The sequence below is a fragment of the Lampris incognitus genome, chromosome 7, assembly GCF_029633865.1.
Source record: "Lampris incognitus isolate fLamInc1 chromosome 7, fLamInc1.hap2, whole genome shotgun sequence".
Taxonomy (NCBI): domain Eukaryota; kingdom Metazoa; phylum Chordata; class Actinopteri; order Lampriformes; family Lampridae; genus Lampris; species Lampris incognitus.
The window spans coordinates 60,533,605-60,554,303 of NC_079217.1; the positions used below are offsets into that span (position 1 = coordinate 60,533,605).

The following is a 20,699-nucleotide window of genomic DNA, read 5'->3' on the forward strand; positions in this document are numbered from 1 at the left end:
TACTACTTGGCATATGCCTGGCTTGGCCCGTTTTTTCGTTTTGTTTTTAACGTTATAAACATACAGTCCAAAATGTTCAGACATGCAGTCGTTACGTGAAATATACACCCTTATATAATTTACACTTATACGAGTGAAAATGGAAAAAGGCAGGTAATCAAATTAAATATGTAAAATAAACAAGTTAATTAGCTTAAAATGGCTTGGCCTGTTTTTACCTGCTGACCGGACTCCTGGTTCAGACCAGCTCTTGCGTTTTCACCTCCTTGGTGGTGAACGTCGTCCTGCTTCATCTTTCCTTTCGCACTTCTCTGTCTGCGACTCGGGAGTCTGACCTGTTCTGTCCACCGCGAATCACCAACTGACTCCGCCGCCGCTGCGCGGCCTTTTATAGCATTCCGAGGCACGGCGCCGGAAATGGAACGCAACATGATTGACAGATTCTTTCTTACACATTCTACAGCGGTCGGTTTGTTGTTTGTTTTTAAAATGGCAAACACACCGCAGAATGAATTACAATTATTTCAGTAAAATTACTGGTACAGAAATATTAAATGTGTTCACTATACAAGCCTTAAAATGTACTTTGTGGCGGACACTAGGGGCTATGCCTCTCACCCAGCAGGGCTGTGAGCTGGGGGCGTGGTTTACGTTCCCGGGCTTGCTGGTGCAAGTTCCGAACAGTTTATTGATGGCAATCAGCAACCTCCGATATTCTACTACAGCTTTGAGGAATCTGTGAGGTGCCTAACGACTTCACCATGACCACGCTGGGTCGCATAGAAGAGTTTGATGAAGGCTCCAGCGGCAATGCCATTGAGGAGTATATTGAGAGACTGGAATGTGTTTTCCTGGCAAATGGAGTAGATGGGGAGGAGAAGAAACGCTCTATTTTGCTTGGCGACTGTGGTGCTGCAACGTATTCTACACTACGTTCGGTGGTCGCTCCCGTCCTTCCTACGGCCGTCACCTATGAAAACTTAGTATCGGCCTTTAAGCGCCACTACAGTCCTCCTCCTTCACAAATTGTTCAGCGTTTTCAGTTTCACAATTGCAAACAAAAGCAAGGCCAAGGAATCTCCAGCTACATTGCTGAACTCCGTAAACTCTCAGTGCATTGCGCTGTTGGTGACCAACTGGAAGCCATGCTGCGTGACAGAATTGTCTGTGGGGTGCTAGATGAAGCGCTGCAGCGCCGCCTGCTGGCTGAAAAGGAACTCACATTCAAAGCAGCAGAGGAGAAAGCCCTTGCAGCGGAAACAGCCGCGTTAAATGCGCGAATACTACAACCAAACCAGCTGGGACCACCACAGTCAGCAGAAGTTCATCAGACTGCACAAAGTCAAACCGTTTTGAAAGTGAAACAAACAGTAGCAGAAGGTGGTGCAAAGCCATGTTTTCGTTGTGGAGGCACACACAACCAACAACATTGCAAATTTACCTCTGCTGTATGCCACTATTGCAAAAAAAGGGGGCACATTTCTCGTGTTTGTTTTAAAAAGAGCAGGGATGTCGCATCAGCAGATTCTTCTGACACAGTTCCTCAATCTGAACAACACACACACACTGTTAGGCAACGAGAAGAGGAATATGACATTTACACCATGGGCAGGCAGCTGTATGCTCACATAAAAAAGCCATATCAAGCCACTGTGATCCTGAATAACAAAACACATGTAATGGAGGTGGACTCTGGAGCCGCATGCTCCTTGATCAGTGAGGGCCGTTACAACACCTTGTGGCCTGACCAGCCGCCTTTACTGCACAAGGACAGTAGTGTGCTTAGACAATGGTCACAAGCAGAACTACAAGTTAATGGGAAGACTTTTGTGGATGTGCAGTATCAAGGCAATCACAAGACCTTACCACTGATTATTGTTCGAGGTCAGGGGGCAAGTCTACTGGGCAGGGACTGGTTTGAGGCACTGGGCATTTCTGTAATGGGGGTGCGCCAAGTATGCTTACAATCCGTGGGGTCCATCTTAACGGAATATGCAGAAGTCTTCCAGGACCTCAGGGCTTCACGAACCCCTCCAATTGCTATTGATATTGATACGACAGCATCACCCAAGTTTTTTAAAGCACGTTCGGTGCCCTTTGCCCTTCGGCCAAAGCTAGATGAGGAGCTTGACAAGCTAGTAGCTCGGGGTATTTTTGAACCCGTGAGACACTCAAGGTGGGCCACACCCATCGTACCAGTAGTTAAAAAGGATGGCAGCTTAAGAATTTGCGGTGACTATCGCTGCACTGTGAATACAGTTGTGAAACCTGATGTATACCCCATTCCTACGATGGCTGAACTGTTTTCCAGACTGGCAGGGGGGGTGCTTTTCAGTAAATTGGACCTCAAACAAGCTTACCAGCAGCTGGTGCTGAACAACGAGGCTGCAGAGCTTCTCACTATAAACACCCATCGCGGGCTGTTTCGGGCCCGCCGCCTGCAGTTTGGAGTATCGACAGCTGAGTCCATATTTCAGCGTTTCATGGATACACTCCTCGCCGCTATACCAGGCGTGCAACCGCACCTGGATGATGTCTTAATAGCGGGAAAGACTGTTGACCAGCACAGTGACCGTCTTCGTGCAGTGCTGGAATGATTCGCAGAAGCAGGATTGCGGCTACAGAAGGAGAAGAGTGTTTGCTGCTGACCAAGTTGAATTTTTAGGTTTTCGTGTGGACAAGGATGGCGTGCGGCCGACTATGGAGAAAGTTGAGGCTATTCAGAAGGCGCCTTCACCCTGGAACAAAATGGAGCTTCAGTCATTCCTAGGCCTACTCAATTTTTACAGCTGTTTTTTGCCAAACAAGGCTACCATCTTAGAACCGCTGCACCTTCTCCTGGATCAGTCTGCACCCTGGCAGTGGACTGACGCACATGAAAAAGCTTACACTGCTGCAAAACAACTGCTTCAGGCTGATGGCATGTGACGAAACAAAGCCATTAGCCGTTGTTTGTGACGCTTCGCCTTATGGCTTGGGGGGGCGCTGCTCTTCCATATGGAGTCCGATGGCCGGGAGGCTCCCATCGTCTTTGCCTCGAAGACACTATCCTCCACTGAAAGAAATTATGCCCAAATAGATAAGGAGGCATTGGCGGTCATTTTTTGAGTCAAAGAATTTCATCAGTACCTTGCTGGTCGCCGCTTTGTGGTTTTTACTGACCACAAACCTCTTTTGGGCCTGCTACACCACTCTAAGCCCATGCCACCTGTCCTGTCCCCACGCATGCTACGCTGGAGTGTTCTTCTTGGGGCCTACGATTACGAATTGTGCTACTGCCCTAGCAAACAGCTAGCAAATGCTGATGCCCTCAGTCGCTTACCACTGCCCGCTGGTATGCATGATACCCCTCCACCCATGGAGGTGCTCTTACTGGAAATGGCGCCTGAAGCCCCACTGAATGCAAAACACATTGCCGCCCTTACTCGGAAGGATCCAGTTCTGTCCCGGGTGCTGCGCTGGGTCCTGCATGGCTGGCCAGTGGATACACCTGACAGCCGTTTCAAGCCGTTTTTCACCCGGCGCCATGAACTGTCCACACACAAGGACTGCCTATTATGGGGGAGTCGTGTAGTTATTCCCAACCTGGCGAGGGAGGAGGTACTAGCCATGCTGCATGATGCACACCCAGGCATTGTGCATATGAAGGGCCTGGGGAGGAGTTATGCCTGGTGGCCAGGTATGGATTTCAATAATCTATACTCTATAATCTGGTCGGCAGAGCAGTGCTTGGTAAATTCATTGAGACCGAAACCGATCTGCCATTCAGTACAGGTTGTGGAGCTTAATTTGGTAGATGGTATTCATCTGTTGTCTGCACGTCGCTTGTTTCCTTGGCCTGTATATTTGAACGCCTTCGGTTCTCCTTGCCCACTATGTCCTGTTGTCAATTCTGCCTTGGTGTTTACATGATTCGTTTTTGTATGAGAGTTTTGTAGAGTTTCTTCATCATTACAGAAAAAACAGTGACTCCTTGCTCAGGGATCTACGTATATGTGCCACATGCCTGTTCATAGTCACATCCCCATGTACCACCTCCACTGCAGAGCTGCAGTGTGTTTCTTTATGGGGGTTTTGTACAGGTAATTCCATCTGCCTTTGGGAGATGAACCTGGTGTCAATACACTCAACCACCTCGCCTCCTGTACACCGGCTAGTTATGTTCTGTTGAGAATCTTTACAGTGCCTGCATACAAGGCCTGCCTTGATGTTCTTGAGAAGTCCTGTAGATCTGGTGTTTTAAAAGACAGAAGGGGCCCGTTTTCTTCCTCCTGCTCTTCCACTGCAGCATGGATCCATAAAGATTGAAAAACAGACCGCATAACTGACTGATCCTCTCCACACCCTGCTCCAAATGCCTCTCTGAAGAAATCAGGAAGTGCACCGATCACTTCCTCCAACAGCATCTCCATTAGACAAAAATATTTAAAACCAGTCTCTTGGCTCAAAATGGCAGCCGTTTTCCACACGCTATCTTAGTAAATCCAGCTCTTGTGAGGGATCACCGTACACTGACGGAGCTGAGAATCCTGTAGTGTATCAGTGCGTTACAGAACAGAGATTCATCTGGTACACTGCCATAGATCTGGGAGCAATATCTCTTCTTGTTTTAGACTGTTCCCCAAGCTCGGAGGACAGCCTGATAGAAAGGTGTCGTAGTGAACTCCATGCCAGCTAGTTCCAGAAGGTGCAAGTGCTTGTCATAATTCAGGTTCACAATCCTACAAAGCAAAACAGATGCAGTTTCACTTCAAAGCAGGTTTTTTTCCCCTCAATTGTATCCAGCCAATTACCCCACTCCTCTGAGCCATCGTGGTCACTGCTCCACCCCCTCTGCCGATCAGGGGAGGGCTGCAGACTACCACATGCCTCCTCCGATACATGTGGAGTCGCCAGCCGCTTCTTTTCACCTGATAGTGAGGAGTTTCGCCAGGGGTATGTAGTACATGGGAGGATCACGCTATTCCCCCCAGCCCCCCCCCCAAACAGGCACCCCGACCGACCAGAGGAGGCACTAGTGCAGTGACCAGAACACATACCCACATCTGGCTTCCCACCTACAGATGCAGCCAATTGTATCTGCAGGGACTCCCGAACAAGCCAAAGGTGACACGGGGATTCGAACCGGCGATCTCCGTGTTGGTAGGCAAAGGAATAGACTGCGATGCTACCTGGTTACCCCCAAAACTGTTGTTTATGATATATAATAGTCACTGCACACTTTGAAGGTGAAAAGCTGTGATACGACTGCAATGGTCAATCAGGCCCTGGCCACCTTCTTTTTTTATGAACATATTTTATTAGCATTTTAGGAAAAAAAACTTTTTAGGAAAATATAAAGCAATGCATTAACATAAATTGTTAATGGCTTCCTCTACCCCCCCCCCCTCCCACCACCACCACTTAGTCTTTTGAGCTCCTTATCTTAGGTCAAGGAAATATGACAATAATAACAAAAATATATTACTGTTAAGAATAACAATAACGATAATAGTAAATGAGGTACGTTAGTGTAAAACAAAGAGAACGAGAAAAAATGTATATAAAGACACATACAAGCATAAATGAGAGCAAAGTGTACTGCGTATATGTATGGGCCATTACGGTGCATAATAAGTTGTTGGGAGTTTGAAGATTTTCAGTGTGCTACCAAACTGTAGGATTTAGCTGTTCCATTGTATTAATCGTCTCATCTGGGTAGTCATTCTGGGGAAAGGGAGGTCAGACTCTTAACAGAAGAGGTCAGAGGCTGCCAATTTATCTGTCGAACCTGGTATGGAGAATTTGATCTTTTCCAACTCCAAAACAGACATGGTATCACACAGCCAAGAAGTGGTAGGTGGGGGTAACAGTTTCTTCCATAGTAAAAGTGTTCGCCGATGGGCTATTACAGAGGTGAATGAGATTATATTGGCTTGCATCACTGACATATTTTTGCCAGGGTCAGGTATACCAAATATAGCAGTCAGTAGGGATGGTTCTATTGCTTGCTCTAATATTACTGAAATGACTTGAAAGTAAGATTTCCAATACTCCCCCAGTCTCGGCCATGACCGGGACATGTGAGTGAGATTACAAGGAGCCTGATAACATCTGTCACAGGTGTTAGCTATATTCAGGTATATCCTCGCAAGTTAAGATTTATTACAGTGTGCCCGGTGAACTATTTTGAGTTGTATGAGTTGACATTTTGCACAAGATGAACAAGATTTTATTTCTTTCAGTGCCTAAGCCCACCGATCGTCAGGCATGATAATGTCAAGTTCTGTTTCCCATTCTGTTTTAATGTTCAGCAAAACTGGAGGTGTATCTGGAGCTAGGAAGTTATATAAAAACGACATATGCTGTCTTGTCATTTTTGTCACCATTAAATGGTTATCAATTCCCGATGAGGGTGGGGCATCTGGAAAAGAAGGTGTGCTTGATTTGAGGAAATGCCAAATTTGGAAGTACCTGAAGTGGTCAGATTGCTGTAGGTTGAAGGTATTACACAACTGAGCAAAGCTGGAAAATGTGCCTTCACTATAGAAATCACCTATTGTACCTTGTCTGTCCTAAAAAGAAAATCTGGCATCAATCTTAGCGGGTTTGAACAGTTCATTATTACATATTGGGGTGTTAAGGGGGGGGCATGTTCTAGCCACAGTGTTGTTTGATTTGTTGCCAGATTTTCAAAGTGGATATGACTATCGGCGTATCCGTGTATTGTTTGGGTTTAAGTCTGTTAGCATAGCATACCAAAGCGTTTAAGCAGGAGGAGTAACATGAATGTGATTCCACCACTTGGTTTCAGGACAGACAATGTGACATTTTTGCATGTTGGCTGCCCATTAGTAAAATTGCAAATTGGGTTATCCTAAACCTCCCTCCAATCTACCCCTCTGTAATAAGGCTTTTTGAAGCCTTGGAGATTTATTGCCCCATATAAATGAGGAAAACATACTGTTAATGCTATGAAAAAAATGACCTATGGAGGAAAAGAGGCAAACATTGAAATAGGTACAGATATTGAGGGACAATATTCTTGTTTATACATTGTACTCTCTCTGCCAGTGTGATCTGCAAGCTGTTCCACCTTTGAAGATCTTCTAACTTGTGTTGTTGGCACAGAAAAATTGTTGTCAAATAATAGTGATATATTTTGGGAAATGTTGATTCCTAAATATTTAAAGGTTGTTGGGGAAAGAGTGAATGGCAAATCAGATCGTGTAATATCCCCTGCCAGCTGATTGGTGGGGTGTGGGGGGGTAAATCCCTTTTTCCTATACTGAGCTTATATCCAGAGAAAGTGCCAAATGTTTTGAGAGTGTCTAAGAAATATGGAATGGCTGTTTTTGGATCTGATACATAAAGTAACAAATCATCTGCATACAAGGACACTTTATGCTCAATTCATTATTCCCATTGGTCACGTGACTTTCTGGTTCCCGCCATGTTGGATCACAACCGAGCTATGGATACATGTAGCAACTGTTTGATATTCTATGCAACGTGTGTTCTCGCTGCTTGTTTTTGCTCGAAAGTACGTTTATAAGTTAAAAGTTAATTCTTACTTCGTAAAATGATTGCCTGCTGCCTTTTATTATCTAGGGAACAGGTTTTTTTAAACTTTAAGTACCTGGCTCTGACAGGAGTAGGAAAAATTCTTCGAGTTAGTTCCTATCGTTTTAGGCCATAAGCCTACCCGATCAAAAGGAGTTCATCAATCATGGTAAACTTTTTTTGCAGTCGTTGGGTGTTCAAACAGAATTGGAAGTGACAAGAAATCTTTGTTCAGATTACCAAAAGTTATCACACATCACGGTGAAGATGCAAAATTAATTTCAGAAGAGAGACGTCTGTCTGGTTGGCTCAGATTAGCAGATCAGATTTAACCACGAGAAGCAAACCAACACCAGGGTTTGTTCAGATCACTTCGTCTCCGGGAAACCAGCTGCTCTTTTCCACAAGACGAACATAGACTGGGCACCTACTTTAAACTTGGGACACAACAAATTCAGGCCTCCTGCAGATTCATCACTGAAAAGAATCGTTAGAGGTCAGAAGCGGAAGCAACATCAGGCAAACCAAGATGAAGGCAATCAGACCCCTTTCAAGTTACCGAACGATAAGGACGGATATATCGAAGACACATTGGTAACCAAGGATGTTTCTTGTCAAACTGATATGACCTGTGAGGAGATTTATGACTTGGAGAGAAGGTATGAAAATGCGGTAGCAAAGCTTGATAAGTTATCCTTTACTGAAGAATGATTGAAGGAAGATGACAAAAAAAGTTGCAGTATACACAGGGCTTCCAAATTTTCTCACCCTGTCTTCAGTATTTAGTTTTTTTGAGCCATATATACCTTTAGCATAGAGTTCTTTATTGACAAAATTTCAGCAGTTGATGGTCCTTTTACTGTGACTGAGGCTTAATCTGTCTCTCGAAGATATAGCATACAGACTGGATTTATCCAAGTCTACCATATCAAGAATATTCCTACGGATGCTAGACATTGCCTTTGTTAGGTTTTCATTTTTGATTATAGATGGCCAGAAAGAGAAGAAATATGGAAAACAACACCACTTCCATTTCGACAGCATTGAGGGACCAAAGTGACAGTAGTGATGGACTGCTTTGATGTTTTTGTGGAGAAACCTTTGAGTTGACTTGCAAGGGTACAAACATTTTCAACATATAAGCATCACAATACCGTAACATTTTTGATTGGAATTTCTGCACAAGGAGTTATAACATTCATCTCTAAGGCATGGGGCGGAAGAGCCAGTGATAAATTCTTCACTGAAAATTGTGCACTGCTGGATAATCTACTCCCAGGTGATGTCATTCTTGCAGATAGGAGATTTAATATTGAAGAAAGTGTTGCCCTTTATTATGGAGAAGTTAAAATCCCAGAGGGAAGAAACAACTTGCTGCACATGATGTGGAGAGTACAAGAAAAATTGCCTCTGTAAGGATTCACATTGAGAGAGTGGCTGGACTGGTATGTAGAAAATACAGAATTCTGCAGTCTACCCTTCCAACAGACCATGTAAATACAAAAGATGTTAATGGTGCAACAACAATTGATCAAATTGCTTTGGTTGCTTGTGCCTTATCAAATACCTGCAATAGCATAGTTCTTACAGCATAAATTAGGTTTCAACCTTTCCTTGTAAAGTACGTATAGCTACAAGTTCTGGTAGTAGGCAGTTCTTAAAAAATGAAGATGCTTCAGCAACAGTCGTTTTCCACATCTCTTTATCAGGCAGGATTCTTTCAATAAATACATCTTTCTCTGTCCACAAGACAAAATCTCCAAAGATGGCTTCTTTATACAGATTGATCTGTACCTGGCAATAATAATATGCATGATAGCTTGATGATTGCATACCACCAATACACTCAACAAGGCAAAGTTTTTCTTTTTTAGGCCAGCTTCAATGCTTGAGTCATGTATGCAAAAAGGGCACTTTATTTCAAATGAACCAATCCCACAACAAAAAACAATACGTGGTTCCATCTGGGGAGACACCCATGAACGGTGGATCCTTTGAAATCACAAAGCCACAATCCTTTACTTGAAATATTGTATGTTTTGCAGCCATTATATCTTTATAGTGCCACTTGTTCATGGGTGCATCCCCATCGTATTGCCTCAGTAGTGAAACTATATGAGGGTAGCAAATTTTCTTGATTAGGCTTTGAGAAGGGCACTTGATATTTGTCCTACAGCAAGATTCTAATGTTGATGAGGAGATATGTCCTGCCAAAGCTAAGATTTTGCCTGTTCCCGGGTTAGCTCTTCAACACATTTAATTTGCTCATCGGTTACACTCAGGTCAATCTTGCAATTTGCCCTCGCCATAGAACCCCTGGCAATAAAACTTCTCTCCAATCCTCTCATTAAAAGGTCTAATTAGACACGGGCATGAACACAAACTGTCTCTATATGCAGATGATTTATTGTTATACATATCCGACCTTTCTGTTTCTGTCCCCGCAGCCCTTGCCACTTTAACATCCTTCGGTCACTTATCAGGGTATAAACTGAATTTTAGTAAAAGTGAATTGATGCCACTTAATGTGGCCGCCAAAGGTTTCTCTCTACATAACTGTAAATTTACAATGGTTTATAATACTTTCACCTATCTCGGTGTACATGTCACAAACAGACTTGAAAACCTCTTTCAGACCAACTTTGTCCCCCTTTTAACCTGAACTAAGGACGATTTGGAACACTAGTCATTGCTGCACCTCTCTTTAGTTGCAAGAATTAATTCTATTAAAATGAACACCCTTCCTAAATTCCTATACTACTTTCAATGCCTACTGATTTATCCTCCCAATAAGTTTTTCGAAAAGATTGATGGCCTAATTTTACCTTTTATATGGGATGGAAAGTCTCATAGAATGCGAAAACAGCTCTTGCAGAGGCCCAAGTCAGACGGAGGCCTTGCACTACCAGATTTCAGGTCAAGTAAAGCAAGTCAATTTTATTTGTATAGCCCAATATCGCAAATTAATAAATTGCCTCAGTGGGCTTAACAGCAACACAACATCCTGTCCTTAGACCCTCTCATTAGATAAGGAACAACTCCCTAAAAAAAAACCCCTTAAACATGGAGAATAAATAGGAAGAAACCTCGGGGAGAGCAACAGAGAAGGGATCTCTCTCCCAACACGGACAATGTGCAATGGATTTTGTGTTTACATAATTTACACAATAAAACATTGAAAGAGGATAACAGAATCCAGGTCCTACTACTGGGCTGCTAATCTCAGGATTATTCAGTTCTGGTTGCAGAGCAAAGAAATATCCACACCCCCAGTTTGGCTAGAGATGGAGGACGCCTCATGTGCACCGGCGTCATTGTCTTCCCTCGCTCACTCTTCCATTACAGGCCCTCATCACTTCTTCACTAAAAATGTATGTGTCAAAACAACATTGAGGATCTGGAACCAATTTAGACGCCATTTTGGGTTTCAGACAACTTCTTTTGATGCCCCGGTGGCTTCAAATCCGGCTTTCCCCCCCATCTATGGTGGACAGTCCCTTCTCAATGTGGTCTAGTTTTGGTATTAAAAGGTTCAGAGATCTCTAGTATATTAATAATACATTTCCTACATTTGAGCAACTCTCAACCAAATTCGGGCTTCCCAGACATCATTATTTTAGGTACTTACAGATCCAGAGTTATATCTGCAGCAAATATCCTCGATTCCCCGCTCTTGCTGGCGACACACAGTTTTGACACTTTTCTTACCCCCCTTCCTACTCTAAAAAGTACCCTGACATTAGCCTATAGACAAATTTGTTCTCTACAGGCCACCTCATTAAACAATATGAAATCTTCATGGGAGGTAGAACTGGGTGAGGAAATATCTGACCAATTATGGGTAGAGGCACTCAGAAGGGTACACACCTCCTCTATCTGTGCCCGACACAGCGTCATCTAATGCAAACTCATTCACAGGCCTCACTGGACCAAAGCAAGATTATCCAAAATGTACAAAGATGTTAGCCCTAACTGTGTTAAGTGTAACCAATCTCCTGCAAATCATGTTCCTATGTTTTGGGGTTGCCCACCTCTTGTTGGTTTTTGGGAAGACGTATTTAACACACTCTCTGAAATAAGTGGCACAAGTTGAACCAGACCCACTCATCGCCCTATTTGGGGTTGCCTCACCCACATTACGACTGTCCAAAATGGACATAGTTGCCTTTGTCACCCTGTTGGTGAGACAATTGAGCTTGCTTGGATGGAAATCTCTGGCACCCCCTTACCATGCTCTCTGGATTAAAGCTGTTTTAAATTGCATAAAGCTGGAAAAAATTAGACATACACTTAGACGGTCCATATTTTGTGTTATGTGGACTCCCGCCTTTTCTCGTATTAAGCCATTACACCTCCCTGCAGTTCCAGAGTGATGTCTAACCATTTTTTATAGTATATAAAAAAGAAATAAAGAACAATTTATTGTTCAATGCTTGGCAGAGAAGTACTTTATTATTTGCAAGCCTGTAAGGTCTACCTTGAACAGTAGAAATGAACTGGTCACCAGCTGTAGACACAAAAAAATATCTGCTTTGCCATTATAAACAAGCCATTGTCTTTATTACCCCCCCCCATTAGATGATATACATGTGACGACCTTTATAGATGTTATATTTTATATTTCAAACGTCTGCTCTTTCAACTGTGCTCCAGCCCCACTCCACTATATGATATACGTAAAGTACCCCACTGGATGGTATTTTGTTATATTTTGAATGTATGCTTTTTCAACAGTGCCCCGGCCCTTTAAGTCCATGCTTTTTCAAAACAAGCCCCAGTCTCTCCCCCCATTGGTTGTAAGGATTCTGTAGTTATTTTTGAAATGTTTCCTCTCCTCTCATTGGTTGCTGTGCACTGTAACTAGGGGCATGGCGCGGGGTAGCATGGCATTTATTTGTGGTATCTCCTATCTTCTTTGTTGTTTAACCACCTTAGCAGCTTGTACTACTACGAATGAAAGTTTTTCCCCCTACATCTATCTTTATATATACGTAAGTGCTCAATAAATGAGCGGAATATCAATATAGATGTAGGGGAAAAAACTTTTAATACAAAGCAGTACAAGCTTGTTTCATGCGTCGCACACTCAACAGCTGCTAATGTGATTCAACAAAGAAACAACACAGTATATGTTGCCCCACGTCATGCTCCTGATTTCGGTGACAGCACAGTTGGAAGGGCAGGCAGTGATCAGCTAATTGACAGCTGATGATTGCTTATGGCATGAAACAGGCTTGTACTGTCTCATAAAGAATGCACTTGACTCTGGATATATTTATATATTTATTTATTTATTTATATAAATAACACTCAGCAGTTCATACTGAGGGGTGCTCTTCCTGATGTATTCATTATTTGTATAGCCCAATATCACAAATTTGTGTCAGTGGGCTTTACAGCAACACAACACCCTGTCCTTAGACCCTCACATCGGATAAGGAACAACTCCCTAAAAAACCCCTTTAACAGGGAGAACAAATAGGAAGAAACCTCAGGGAGAGCAACAGAGGAGGGATCTCTCTCCCAAGACGGACAACGTGCAATGGATGTTGTGTTCATACAATTTACAGAATACAACATTGAAAGAGGGTAAACAGTGGTCCTGACACTCACTAACCCCTCGGCCCCCCATCTTTTCATTTATCATACAGTCTCAGGCTGCTGGACTTCGAGTGGAACCCTCTGTGCATTGTGAGGAGGTTCCGTATCCTGATATCTGTGGCCTTTGATTTGAGGAGGATAAACTCCTGAGAGAGTAGCACCATAGAAATGTGACTTATACACCGAAGCAACTTGGGTTTTTTTCCTCGCAACAATGCGTTTTTTGCTGAGTAGGACTTATACTCCGGTGTGACTTGTTGTCTGGGAAAATCTATATATAGTGCTTGGTTAGTGACCATCAGTTGTATACTACTTTTCACGATGCGTTGTGGGATACTTTGAGTCCACTATGTAGAGTATAGCGATTCTCGCCATACAGTCGGACAACACTACAAGTGAGTAGTGAGTGATTTCGGACACGGATCTTGAGGCTTGTGGGTGAAAGCTGTCCTTAAGCCTGTTGGTCTGGGCCCAGATGCTCTGGTACCATTTTCAACAGTGGAGGAAGATCAGCGGCGAACAATCCTCCTCAGCCTCTCAAAGAAGCGCTGGAGACGGCCCTTCTTGCGCTTAACTTTATGCTCTCTTCCTACCTCAGCCTCTTCATCTTCGTTGGGGGAGGATGTTCCTGCCCTGGCCTCTTCAACTTCATCAGGGGAGGGTGTTTCTACCTTGGCCTCCTGTGCATTCTGATCAGGAGAGGATGTTTTTTCTTTGGCTGCCTCCTCTTTCTGCTTGGAGGAGTCCTTTCCCTGACAGGTTTTCGATGAAGCTCTGTAAAACACAAAACTGTTGTCATTCTACTGTCAATACACTATAATTTGTGCTACTGCTGTACACTGATTGTCTGACATTACAGCAAACTTATTTGATCCATTTCACTGAGACACATGGCAATGTTGTATACTTGTGTATAATGTACACCGTTTCTTCCACCTACCACTAGAATACAGTGAACATACCTGTCTCTGTATTCTGTCCTGCTATCCATGGAGCTGTCCTCCTTTTTTTTCTTGGCCAGGAGGACTTTTTCCTCCTGCTCCTCGAGGGCGGTGTCTCTCTGCAGGGCCTCCACCTGCTGCAGGAGCATGTCTCTGCCCAGAAGGAAGGACTCCCGTTCTCGTATCATGGCCTCCTTGGCAGAAGGAGTGGCATTTAACTCCTCCTCTGCCCAGAGGAGGGCAGCCACCAAATTTCCTTTGCTTTCCTCGCGTGGGGAAAGCTCGTCAGTGAGGAGTTCCACCTGTTCCTCCAGAGCCTTAATTTTCGCCATGGCAGCAGTTTGTAACTCCTGCTCTTTCAGGGCAGTTTCTCTCTGCAAGGCGGTGTCTCTCTGTACGGCTGCCACCTGCTGCAGGAGCACGTCTCTGTCCAAGATGATGGACTCCATATCTTCCTCCATGGCCTCCTTGGCAGAAAGAGCAGCATTTAACTCCTCCTCTGCCTTGACAAGGGCGGCCGCCATCTTTTTGTTGGTCTGAAAAACCTCGTCAGCATGGCGTTCCAGCCTCTCCATCCTACGACCAAGCTCCATGGCAGCAATTTGAAGTAAAGGTTCCACCTTCAGGGCCGTGTCTTTCTGCAGGGTGGCATCTCTTTGCACAGCCTCCACCTGCTGCAGGAGCTCGCCTTTGTCCAGGAGGATTGACTCTTTTCCTTGCTCCATGGCCTTCTTGGCAGAAAGAGCGGCACTTAACTCCTCCTCTGCCTGGAGGGGTGCAGCCGCCATCTTTTCTTTGTGTTGCTCCCCTTGGGAAAGCTCGGCAGTGAAGAGTTCTAACTGCTCCTCCAGAGCCTTCATTTTCACCATGGCAGCAGTGTGTAACTCCTGCTCCTTCAGGGCAGTGTCTCTCTGCAAAGCAGCATCTCTCTGTATGGCCTCCACCTGCTGCAGGAGTGCCTCCTTTTCTTGTTCCATGGCTTCCTTGGCGGAAAGAGCGGCATTTAACTCCTGCTCCTTCAGGGTGGCGTGTCTCCGCAGGGCCTCCAGACGCACCTCGTTGTCCAAGATGATGGACTCCATATCTTCCTCCATGGCCACCTTGGCAGAAAGAGCAGCATTTAACTCGACCTCTGCCTTATCAAGGGCGGCCGCCATCAGGGTGGCATCTCTTTGCACAGCCTCCACCTGCTGCAGGAGCTCGTCTATGTCCAGGAGGATTGACTCTTTTCCTTGCTCCATGGCCTTCTTGGCAGAAAGAGCGGCACTTAACTCCTCCTCTGCCTGGAGGAGTGCAGCCGCCATCTTTTCTTTGTGTTGCTCCCCTCGGGAAAGCTCGTCAATGAGGAGTTCCAGCTGCTCCTCAAGAGCCTTCAGTTTCATCATGGTAGCAGTTTGTAACTCCTGCTCCCTCGGGGTGGTGTCTCTCAGCAGGAGCACATCTTTGTCCAGGATGACTGATTCCATGTCTTGCTCCATGGCGTTTGTAGCAAAAAGAGCGGCATTTAACTCCACCACTGCCTGGCGGACGGCAGCCACTCTCTTTTTGTTGTTTGTTTGTTTTGTTGTTTGCTACACAACAGATGGAAAATATCAGTGAATGTCCGTGATTAGATCGGCTCACCACATCAGTGGCAAACACGAAGTCTGTAAGTATCACTACGAGAACTGTCTCATTCCCCCCCTCATTTGTTGAGAAGGTAATGCCTGCAGTCTGCGGGAAGGCAGAATTGGCCGTTCAGCCCCGCCCACAGGTCCAGCCCCGCCCGCCCACAATAGATTGACAGTGACAGCGATTTATGCAGAAAATAATTACTGTTTAACATAAGCCTGAGAGTTTCACGTTTTGATCTACAATAATAATAATAATAATGTAACCGGTTATTTTTTTGTCCGGTGCGGGATTTGACACAGGTGTACTGCACCACAAGGCGACGTCACTAACAGTACTCTCCCACTTGGCCAGATACAAAAGGGAAATTAAAACAAACATCATAAATCCCATAAATCACAGATGAAGTCTGAAGAGGTGAGTCCCGACACAAATCATGGCCGTTAATACCACGACTGTTAATTATGAAGCTACTGTGTGCTTCAAACTTCCATTAATTGCCTGTGTGGCTCAACATCCGTTAAAAAGGGGGGGTTGATTTTTGGGGATTATCTTGATGAACAAAACGTGTTAATATCATAAGCCTTTGTTCGCTACGGAATTTATTTTCGTAATTTATCCAAATTCATCATTTTAGGATTCACCTGACCTTTTCCCTTTTCCGGTTCCGGGTTAAAAAGGAGGCGGGAAGAAGAAACTCGCGTTATGGCGGTGAGTGTTAAATGGCCGCGCTACAGTAATCTGAACGCTCGCTCAGATCTTATTAGGAATCAAACGCGTTTGGTTGCAGTGACGTGTCTTCTTAGTATGAACGTTAGGATGTGTAGGTTGGTTAGCCACGTGGCGTCGCGTTGTTAGCATGTAACGCTAGATCGGTTATTTTAAACGAGCGGCAGCGTCGCCGTCGTGTGACGGAGTATAAACCAGGCTTTCCACCGAGCCAACATGCTCAATAACTGCTGCTGTTGTGCAGATATTAGTAACAGCTGGCTGGTTTGGGGGCAGGACCTGTGGGGTAAAATGCTAAACCAAAAGCGCGGTGGGTAATCGATGTGGGCTTGGGAGCGAAGCGCGGTGTCGTCATGAATGTGGGCGGGGCTGGACAGACAGGACGTCCAGATCCGCGTGCCGGCGGGCTGCAGCCGGTACTACTTGGCATCTGTCTGGCTTGGCCCGTTTTTTCGTGTTGTTTTAACGTTATAAACATACAGTCCAAAATGTTCAGACATGCAGTCGTTACGTGAAACATAAACCCTTATATAATTTACACTTATACGAGTGAAAATGGAAAAAGGCAGGTAATCAAATTAAATATGTAAAATAAACAAGTTAATTAGCTTAAAATGGCTTGGCCTGTTTTTACCTGCTGACCGGACTCCTGGTTCAGACCAGCTCTTGCGTTTTCACGTCCTTGGTGGTGAACGTCGTCCTGCTTCATCTTTCCTTTCGCACTTCTCTGTCTGCGACTCGGGAGTCTGACCTGTTCTGTCCACCGCGAATCACCAACTGACTCCGCCGCCGCTGCGCGGCCTTTTATAGCGTTCCGAGGCCCGGCGCCGGAAATGGAACGCAGCATGATTGACAGATTTTTCTTACACATTCTACAACGGTCGGTTTGTTGTTTGTTTTTAAAATGGCAAACACACCGCAGAATGAATTACAAGTATTTCAGTACAATTACTGGTACAGAAATATTAAATGTGTTCACTATACAAGCCTTAAAATGTACTTTGTGGCGGACACTAGGGGCTATGCCTCTCACCCAGCAGGGCTGTGAGCTGGGGGCGTGGTTTACGTTCCCGGGCTTGCTGGTGCAGGGTTGTTCCTGCTGTAGTTTTGGTTTTGGAGCTGAGGAATAAACAACAAACTCGCCTTCGTCTCCTGTGTTTTTTCCTCATCCTGCCACAACTTCATATTTTAGAACCTGTGGGCACTTTCTGGAGCGCAGGTCCTTTCTCATGCCACCCTGTAGCTGAGCCGTCTCTCCAAGTACCCAACTCCACAACCAGCAAGAAACGCACAAAAACCGACTGCAATCCAGCATCAATATCTTTCCCTCAATTCACACCGGGGCTGTGTTAAGCTCTGGGTGACGGATCGAGATCGGTGGGTCAGAAAGGCATGCAAAATGATGACAAAAACACTAAAAACAACTTCTGGGGATCTCACAATTGCAAATCCAACTCTATGACTGATCAACTTTTAGGTTATCGTGCACATTTTTAATGCGCCATTTTTTTATTGTGAACGCGCACGTTTGTAAACACTGTTGGTGCATTCTTCTGTCCACAATTTATCAGCTGACATACTGTTAACATCTGGGATTTTGGAGCGTTTTATTTTGCTTTATTTTCTCTATTGATGAAACAGGTCGCTTGCAAGCCTTAACTTTAATCTGCAGTTCCAAGTCCCCCCCCCCCTCCACGTTGTGAGCAATGCGTTGCACATTGTGGCCCCTCACTCATGGACGACCTGAGAGGGACGCTTAGCTGGGACGTTTAGTAGCACGCGCTTCTGCTAATCGCGCGCTCGTTATTCTTTGATGTATTAATTTATACATTTCAAAGTTGATCGGAGTAATCTGACCAAAACGCTTCCACTTCATGAAATGCGCGCAGCAGAGGGGCGCCGTGGGTCTGGACGGCAACAGGCAACAAAGAGAACACGACTAAGATTTTTGGTTTTTTACTTAAACAGGCCCAAGTGACCTGAAAAGATTTGCAGCATTTTGAAATCAGAGTTAACAACTGGCTGTTAATTTATCACAACAAATAAAACAAAGATGCTACAGCAGCCTTTTCTATTTTAAGTTAAATTATACATTTCAGATAAAAAAAATTAATGGTCCATAGCCTTGAAATAAATAAAATTTAGATAGATTAAATGTTACATAACGTCAAACACAATGAGTGAAATGTAAACCTGCTATAGAGCAGTTGTTTTTCTGCTGAATTATATTAGTATCATTTGAACATTGAACAAAGTGACAATAGTATAAAAAACAAGGACCTATTATGGCTTTCATTGGAAATGGCCATTTAGGGCTTCTCTTTCACCATTGTTGGCAAGTTCTTTGCAAAATGAAGCATTTCAATTTTTTCACAGGCTAATCTGTTCCTCTTCGTCCACCACAATGATTCTTCAGACTGTAGAATAAATTCAAATTCAGAAATTCGTTGGATTACCACACATGATTTGGTCCATAACAGTTTTGTAATTTCAAAAGTAAAAGCAATTGTCTCATAATAGCAAATGTTGTACAGGTGTCTGACACAAACAATTTTGTAATGTATTGGGACAAGCCATTAGCCGTTGTTTGTGACGCTTCGCCTTATGGCTTGGGGGCGCTGCTCTTCCATATGGAGTCCGATGGCCGGGAGGCTCCCATCGTCTTTGCCTCGAGGACATTATCCTCCACTGAAAGAAATTATGCCCAAATAGATAAGCAGGCATTGGCGGTCATTTTTTCAGTCAAAGAATTTCATCAGTACCTTGCTGGTCGCCACTTTGTGGTTTTTACTGACCACAAACCTCTTTTGGGCCTGCTACACCACTCTAAGCCCATGCCACATGTCCTGTCCCCACACATGCTACGCTGGAGTGTTCTTCTTGGGGCCTACGATTACGAATTGTGCTACCGCCCTGGCAAACAGCTAGCAAATGCTGATGCCCTCAGTCGCTTACCACTGCCTGCTGGTATGCATGATACCCCTCCACCCATGGAGGTGCTCTTACTGGAAATGGCGCCTGAAGCCCCACTGAATGCAGAACACATCGCCACCCTTACTCGGAAGGATCCAGTTCTGTCCCGGGTGCTGCGCTGGGTCCTGCATGGCTGGCCAGTGGATACACCTGACAGCCGTTTCAAGCTGTTTTTCACCCGGCGCCATGAACTGTCCACACACAAGGACTGCCTATTATGGGGGAGTCGTGTAGTTATTCCCAACCTGGCGAGGGAGGAGGTACTAGCCATGCTGCATGATGCACACCCAGGCATTGTGCATATGAAGGGCCTGGGGAGGAGTTATGCCTGGTGGCCAGGTATGGATTTAGCAATAGAACAGACAGTAAAATCCTGTGAAACCGGCCAGAGAACTCGTCATGCACCACCAACAGCACAGCTGCACCCTTGGGAGTGGACAACTAAGAAATGGTCCCGGCTACACATTGACTTTGCTGGTCCATTCCAGGGGAAGACATTTCTCATAATTGTGGACTCACACTCTAAGTGGTTAGAGGTTGCCACGGTGAGTTCAATGTCCTCCTCTGCAGTGATCAGCACACTGAGGCTCCTCTTTGCAACTCACGGGTTGCCAGATGTCATTGTTTCTGACAATGGTACGGCCTTCACATCGGAAGAATTCAAAGAGTTTGCCAGACGGAATGGCATCAGAGCAGTGACTACAGCCCCTTACCATCCTTGTTCAAATGGCTAAGCAGAACGTATGGTCCAGACAACCAAGGAGGCCCTGTCTAGGATCACTATCGGTGACTGGCAGACACGCCTGGCTAGGTTTCTGCTGTCACAGCATGTGACTCCCAATTCAGCAACAGGAAAGAGCCCTGCCGAGCTTCTCATGAACCGGAGTCTGCATGGCCTTTGATCGCCTTCATCCTGACTATGAAAATGAGATGCACCTCAAGCAGGAGGTGAGTGCAGAAAAGCTGCAAGGCCCAAACAGATGTTTTAGGCCACAGGACACTGTGTACATGAGGAGCTACACTCTGGGACACAAGTGGGTCCCTGGTGTGATAGACGATCCTACTGGCCCAGTTTCATATAGAGTGTAGACTCCTGATGGGCAAATGCATCGATGCCACGTGGATCAGCTGCATGGTAGAGCGACTGCACGCATGGATGTGGTCGCTGGAGAATCCATTGTTCCTGGTGAGCAGTCACCTGAAGATGGGCCGCTCGAGTCTACCTCATCTGAAATGCCACGACCAGAGACCAGCAGGTCTGTTGAGGTCCTGTGTCCATTCCTGTGCCCACTACCCCTCTAC

General features: G+C 45.0%; 1 pseudogene; it reads left to right on the top strand.

Moving 5' to 3' along the window:
• The first annotated feature begins 761 nt into the window (after nt 1-761).
• LOC130115301 (uncharacterized protein K02A2.6-like) lies at nt 762-19,738 on the top strand (annotated as a pseudogene).
• Nucleotides 19,739-20,699: the final 961 nt, after the last annotated feature.